This window comes from Epinephelus fuscoguttatus, linkage group LG3, assembly GCF_011397635.1.
Source record: "Epinephelus fuscoguttatus linkage group LG3, E.fuscoguttatus.final_Chr_v1".
In the NCBI taxonomy this organism is placed as follows: Eukaryota; Metazoa; Chordata; class Actinopteri; order Perciformes; family Serranidae; genus Epinephelus; species Epinephelus fuscoguttatus.
The window spans coordinates 45,700,767-45,708,667 of record NC_064754.1 but is presented as its reverse complement, the minus strand read 5'-3'; positions in this window follow the sequence as shown (position 1 = coordinate 45,708,667).

The following is a 7,901-nucleotide window of genomic DNA, read 5'->3' as shown; positions in this document are numbered from 1 at the left end:
AAACACCAACTGTTTCTGTGTTGGCTCAAGAATTAAGACTGAGCCACAAAAAATGAATGAACATAGGCCACGTGATGGCAGACCAAGGGAGGCTGGGCGGAGGCAAGGAAACTGGTGAGGAGTGACTCACTCCTAGTCACAGAACTCTCAGAAGGTCTGTTTAGATCAAAAAGAATCAGTGTACATCAGACAAGACCAAACATGCCAAATGTAACATGAGGGTGGGATCAGTTGGATTCTATATTTAATGTGTGATGACGACTTTTGGTTGTGATGTATGTGAAATGATATCGACACAAATGTTGGAGTGGAGGTAGGTGGGAACAACGGGCTGAAATGGGAGCTTGAGACACACACTTTTGATAACAGGAGCACTTCTAAAGGATCATTACTTGTAACTATCTCAGTGTGATCTGACTGACGAAGCTCATTCCTTCAGTCTAAAATGCCCTTCACGAAAAAGTCTGAAGACAGACCTTATCAGTGCATCTTAACAAACACCTTCCTATACAAGCGCAAACATAATTTTATAACTATAGCCGCAAGCAGTGATTCCGAGGTTCAAGCCAACCTTTAAAATTTGAAAGCTGTGAAGGATCAAGACCTTTGACAGTTTATAACATCTGCCTTTTAAACGCTAAACCTATTTATATGCCTCTGCTCGAAAATTGCATACCCATAATGAAATGAAATATCTCTGCAACCACAAGGTCTGTTTGAATACTTTTGGTGTCATGGTAAAGGGAACACTTATGAGATTTGTTAAGATGTGTAAATATCAGTATATGTGTTATATGTCAAGAGTAAATGAAGATGGCACACAGCACAAATGAAACATTTTGAGGTTCGCCTAAAAAAAAAAAAGCATTTTCAGGATGAGTATCCCTTTGGAATGATGCAGCAGCAGCCCTAAACCTCTATCACATCATAGTACAATATGTGAACATTAACTCTGCAAAGGTTGATTCTGATAAAGTGAAGCAGAACAATATTAGAGAGGTTTTATTACAGAAAATTCAGGCGAACTTTCCAAAATTGCACCATGTTTGCATGTGATTGTCATGTACAATCCTATATCTTTCATTTTTGGTTTCTGTAAATCCCTAATGATGTTTAGGATATACACATACAACTGTCCGTTTCATTTTTTTCATTTTTTTTTTCCCACTCCAATCTCACCAATACACACCTACTACATTTGAAACTGAGTTTCTATTCTGAGCTTTGGAGGCCCGTATCTCCGTGACGGCTTGGCCGATTTGAGTGATTGACACCTCGTTTGATTCGTTAGAGCCAATAGAATGACGCTATACCCACCAAAATGAGACTGACAGCACTGTAAGAAAAACAGAGTCAGCAGACCGCGTTGTGGGGCGATGTCGGCTGCTGTGAGTGGTCATTGTTATTTTTCCCCCAGAACCTCCGGCCGGCACGTTTTTCCTCCCGGATTCACTTGAATGACAGACAAGAAGTCAGTAAATGGAAATGAAGCGTGATTTAACAGCAGAATGAGCTTTTTATGGCAAAAACAACAAGGTAAGAGAAGTATTACAAATATATTTTGGCGAAAAGATTTCTGTTGTTGTTCTTTGGCCTCTAGCTCTCTGAAGCTTGGGGTAGCGTGCTTTTGCGCATATGTGTGGAAACAGCGGAGTTTCAGCTTTCATTTGAGATGAACAGCGTGTGTTTTGATAACATGTGGTCGAGTTAGAGCCAGAAATATACTGAGTAGGTCGGGATATCGGTGCTGTATGGAGTTGGATTTGTTGTTGTTTATTTAGTTGTTGTTTGAGCTGTGTTTGGGGCATGTAAAAAGGGTTTTTACAGCTATGTAGCCCAGGTTCTGGTGTTTAATTTGATGTGCAACGTCACTATACTCTTCGTGATCAGTGCATTGTTTCACACTGTGTTTGCAAAGTCGCTCTTAAAGTCCCCCATTTGGGGGAAATTTTCTGTAGTCCCCCATTTGGGGGTTTTTAACAGTTAAGCAGCAGGTTTTATGATGATCGGACAGATGTGCATTCATTCACATCCAATCTCTACCAGGCCACACTGTTCTTTGGCAACACTGTCGCTTCCTATTGCAGTTGCAGAAACATTTTGGGGACATGCTTCAGTGGCTTACTTAAAAATATCCACAAAGGTTGGTGATGTTCGTACAAACTGTCATTGATTTATGGCCAAATTACTGAAAAGCCAATGCAAGTTTGGAACTGGTGGTGCTACCTATCAAGTAATTTCAAAATGATTTTACACTCATGGTTCCACGTGGCTATAATTTAACATATCCTGCAAGTTTTGTAATAATTGGACAATTTCTGATCTATAATCTATTATGTCATGCTCATTTTTTTTGTATTTGTGGCACTCCCTAGTAATTGATTCTAATGAAACTTTCAAGGTATGTTGCAAGTATTGGTGTAGACATTTCCTGCAAGTTCAATTCAATTCAATTCAATTTTATTTATACAGCCCAATATCACAAATCACAATTTGCCTCACAGGGCTTTACAGCATACGACATCCCTCTGTCCTTAAGACCCTCACAGCGGATAAGGAAAAACTCCCCCAAAAAAAACCCTTTAACGGGGAAAAAAAATGGTGGAAACCTCAGGAAGAGCAACTGAGGAGGGATCCCTCTCCCAGGACGGACAGACGTGCAATAGATGTCGTACAGAACAGATCAGCATAATAAATTAACAGTAATCCGTATGACACAATGAGACAGAGAGAGAGAGAGAGAGAGAGAGAGAGAGAGAGAGAGAGAGAGAGAGATGCAGGTAATGACAGTAGCTTACAACAACATTATTGAAAGTAATAATATTATAGTTATAGTTCTGGCTACTGTGGTACAATATGTTGAAAGTATGTATTAATATCTGGCAGTATACAAGTGTGACAATAGTTGTGTATAATAACAGTAGAAGTATGACTAATGACTAATGATGGCAGCAGCAGCAGGAGGCATCTGGCAGGACCACGGCGGCAGCACAACCACACACGTCACGCTGTCCAGGCACCGCTGTGATATGAGTTAATCTGAGAGACAGTGGAGCACAAAGGCTCCGGAGAAGAAGCTGAGTTAGTGACATCCAGAATGGCCGAGTTAGCAAGATGTAGTAATAGAATACCAGAGAGAAAGAGAGAGAGAGAGAGAGAGAGAGAGAGAGAGAAGAAGAAGAAGAAGAGAAGGTGCCCGGTGTATTATAGGGGGGTCCTCCGGCAGACTAGGCCTAAGTCAGCCTAACTAGGGGCTGGTGCAGGGCAAGCCTGAGCCAGCCCTAACTATAAGCTTTATCAAAGAGGAAAGTCTTAAGTCTAGTCTTAAATGTGGAGACGGTGTCTGCCTCCCGGACCGTAACAGGAAGATGATTCCACAGGAGAGGAGCCTGATAGCTGAAGGCTCTGGCTCCTGATCTACTTTTGGAGACTTTAGGGACCACAAGTAACCCTGCGTTCTCAGAGCGCAGTGTTCTGGGATAATAAGGCACTATGAGCTCTCTAAGATATGACGGAGCTTGACCATTTAGAGCTTTATAAGTTAACAGTAGGATTTTAAATTTAATTCTGGATTTTACAGGGAGCCAGTGCAGAGAAGCTAAAACAGGAGAAATATGATCTCGTTTCTTAGTTCCTGTTAGTACACGTGCTGCTGCATTCTGAATTAGCTGGAGAGTTTTTAAGGACTTACTAGAGCTACCTGATAACAGAGAGTTACAGTAATCCAGCCTAGAGGTAACAAAAGCATGGACCAATTTTTCTGCATCTTTTCGGGTCAGGATAGGCCTAATTTTCGCAATATTACGCAGATGAAAAAATGCAGTCCATGAGGTTTGTTTTAAATGAGAATTAAAAGACAAATCTTGATCAAATATTACTCCGAGGTTTCTTACGGTAGTGCTAGAGGCCAGAGCAATGCCATCAAGAGAAACTATGTCATCAGATAAAGAGTCTCTGAGTTGTTTGGGGCCAAGAACAATAACTTATAACAATAACAGTTTTGTCTGAATTTAACATCAGGAAATTGGTGCTCATCCAAGTTTTTATGTCCTTAAGGCAGTTATGGAGTTTAGTTAATTGATTACTTTCTTCTGGCTTCATCGATAAATACAACTGAGTATCATCCGTGTGAAATTTATAGAGTGATTTCTAATGATGTTACCTAAAGGAAGCATATATAGAGTAAATAGGATTGGTCGAGCACAGAACCTTGCGGAACTCCAAAACAAACTTTGTATGCGTAAGGACGATTCATTATGAACGTGAACAAACTGAAAACGATCAGATAAATAAGATTTAAACCAGCTTAGTGCTGAACCTTTTAGGCCAATTAAGTGATCCAGTCTCTGCAGTAGAATTTGATGGTCAATTGTGTCAAACGCCGCACTAAGATCTAATAGAACAAGTACAGAGACAAGTCCTTGCAGTGCTGTCTCAGTGCTATGATGCACTCTAAATCCTGACTGAAATTCCTCAAATAAATTATTATCATGGAGAAAATCACACAGCTGGTCTGCGACTACTTTCTCAAGGATCTTTGACATAAAGGGAAGATTAGATATTGGTCTATAGTTGGCTAACACCTCTGGATCCAGGGTGGGCTTTTTTAGTAGAGGTTTAATTACAGCTACCTTAAAAGACTATGGTACATAGCCTGTTAATAAGGATATATTGATCATATCTAATATATGAGTGTTAACTAAAGGAAAGACCTCCTTAAGTAGCCTAGTTGGGATGGGGTCTAAGAGACACGTTGATGATTTAGATGAAGAAATCACTGCGGTCAATTCTTGAAGAGAAATTGGGGAGAAACAATCTAAATATATATTAGGTTTTACAGCTGTGTTTGAGGGCAGATAGGTACTATCTGAGGACAGGAGGTCATGAATTTTGCCTCTAATAGTTAGAATTTTGTCATTAAAAAAGCTCATAAAATCATTACTGCTAAGGGCTAGAGGAATACAAGGCTCAATAGAGCTCTGACTCTCAGTCAGCCTGGCTACAGTGCTGAAAAGAAACCTGGGGTTGTTCTTATTGTCTTCTATTAATGCTGAGAAATAGTTTGCTCTGGCATTGCGGAGGCCCCTCTTATAAGTTTTGAGACTGTCTGTCCAGATTAAACGAGATTCGTCCAGATTGGTTAATCGCCAATTCCTTTCAAACTTTCGCGATATTTGTTTTAACTTACGGGTTTGAGAGTTATACCAAGGAGCGAATTTTCTTTGCTTTTTTAACTTCTTTTTAAGAGGAGCTACAGAGTCAAGTGTTGTTCGCAGCGAGCCTACAGTGCTATCGACAAAATGATCAAAGTCGGTACGGGAAACCTCTGTTACTGAGGGACTTGGTATTGAATTTAATGACGGAGTAATCTTTTCCTTAAATTTTGTGACAGCACTATCTGATAAACATCTAGTATAGTAACTGTTGCTGAGTGGCATGAGATCGAGTAAAAAGAAATCAAAAGTAATCAGATAATGATCCGATGGCGAGGGATTCTGTGGAAAGACTTTTAGGTTATCAGTTTCAATTCCATACGTCAGAACTCGAGGGTATGGTTAAAACAATGAGTGGGTTCATGTACACCCTGACTGAAGCCAATGGAGTCTAATAATGAGATAAACGCGGTAGCCAGGGAGTCATTATCAACGTCGACATGAATGTTAAAATCGCCTACAATAATAACTTAGGTAAGTTGTGTTATGATTGGCTCAAAGGTTACCTAGTTACATCTAATTATGCACAGACCCATGACCATGACCCATGACCCATGATTAGTCAATATTTTCTTAAGGCAATGAGATATCAACAAACTTTTGATAGAGTTTGATAGGCTTGGTCCAGTGATGATCTACAGAAAATTTGGTATTTAAATTATGTAACTTATGTAAATTGGACCTAGTGTTTTGGAAAAGATGTCAAAAATGTGTTTTCTAGAAAATTTCAAATTTCAGAAAATCTAGTTATGCAGACCTCTTGAGGCATTTTTGTAGAGCACATTGAGTTGGACTTGTGCGTTGGATTTTTGAATAATAAACATGAAACTACATCTCTCTGTAATATCAAACTCAAACTCACTAATTAGGCAAACCTTAAATAGTTTTTAAAATGTTCTAAAAATACAAGAACAAATACACCCACACACACGTATCTTCATCTCTCATTCTCTTTTGCAGTATACATACTATGAATACATGCTGCCTCCCACTCCCTATCACTCTCTTTCTATCTATCTTCTCTAATTATCAGTAGTATCACCTCTATTTGTACATATTTTCACATACAAAACTATGTAGATAAAGCCTACTCCAGTCTTATTCCTGAGCGTCACTAACAATTGAGTTGCTGTTAAGTAAGGCAAGCACAATATTTGTATAATTTGGTTGTTTTTTTGAAGGATTTAATAGAACATTAAAAAAAAAAGTCCTACATTTGCAGGGAGCAAAATGCTTAATGTAGACAGATGGCATAAATGCATGAAAAAGTTGCATTTTTTGTTTAACTTGGATGTGGGCTTTATGTTAACTTAAGCTAACAGTGTGTAGTTTTTTATTTCATCAATCTTTAAAATGTAAAGCAAAAAACTACTATACTTTAAATGGATTTGCAGTTAGTTAAATGACCCCATTCCAAACCATTCAGGCACATGCAGATCAGCGATACCTAAAATCTCAGGTTATAGCAACAGCCCTTCAAAACGTCTGTGTATGTCCCCTGTGCCACCCCTCATAATGTGAATCAGTAGTGTGTATGGTTCCTGCATGCCTGTATGCACTCCTAACAATGTCTGGGCATGCTCCTGATGAATCGGTGCATGGTGTCCTGGGGGGGCTCTCCTCCCAGACCTGGATCAGGGCATCAGTGAGCTCCAGGACAGTCTGTGGTGGTACTTGGCGGCGGATGCACCGATACATAACATCCCATAGCTGCTCGATTGGACTGGTCAGGGGAACAAGAGGACCAGTCAACAGCATAAATGCCTTTGTCATCCAGGAACTGCCTACACACTGCATTGTCCAGCACCAGGAGAAACCTAGGGTCCACTGCACCAGCGTAAGGTCTGACAATCACTCTGAAGATTTTATCCTGGTACCTAACAGCAGTCAGGGTACCGGCTATGACACGGAGGACTATCCCTGCTCATCAGCCAAACCGGTCATTCTGGATGACGTTACAGGCAGCGTAACGTTCACGATGGCGTCTCCAGACTCTTGCTCTCATCTGTGAAGAGAACAGGGCACCAATGGTCGGCTGTTGCTCAGAGGTAGAGCGGGTCATCCACCAATTGGAAGATCAGTGGTTCGATACCCATCTCCTCCACTCTGCATGTCTAAGTATCCTTGAGCAAGATACTGAACCCCAAATTGCTCCCGATGGCTGTTCCATTTGTGTGTGAGTGTGTTAAAACTGAGTAGCAGGTGGCACCTTGTATGGTAGCCTCGACCACCAGTGTATGAATGCATGTGTGAATGGGTGAATGTGACTCGTAGTGTAAAAAGTGCTTTGAGTGGTCGGATGACTAGAAAGGCGCTATACAAATGCAGGTCCATTTACCATTTCCCATTCACAATCACTTGTCCCTCCCAAATGGACAGATTGATACCCCTGAACTAGGTGTTATACTGTGACCATTATGTGTTCCCTTAGTTTTTTGAGCAGTGTATTTGCATCTTCCTGACTGAAGATTTCTCCTGTGTTGATCCAAGCATTGCAGTGGCATGACTGGTGTTTAACCTAATTTAGCTGGTGACTCAGTAAACTCAAAAGGCTCCCACAGCTAAAGCCATTATACAGAACATTCTCTTTATACATTAAAATGTGAACCATGTAAACTGTGTTCTGCCATCTCTAAACCCATCCCACAGAGGATGTAAATACACTGTCATTTATATGGACAAAATCTG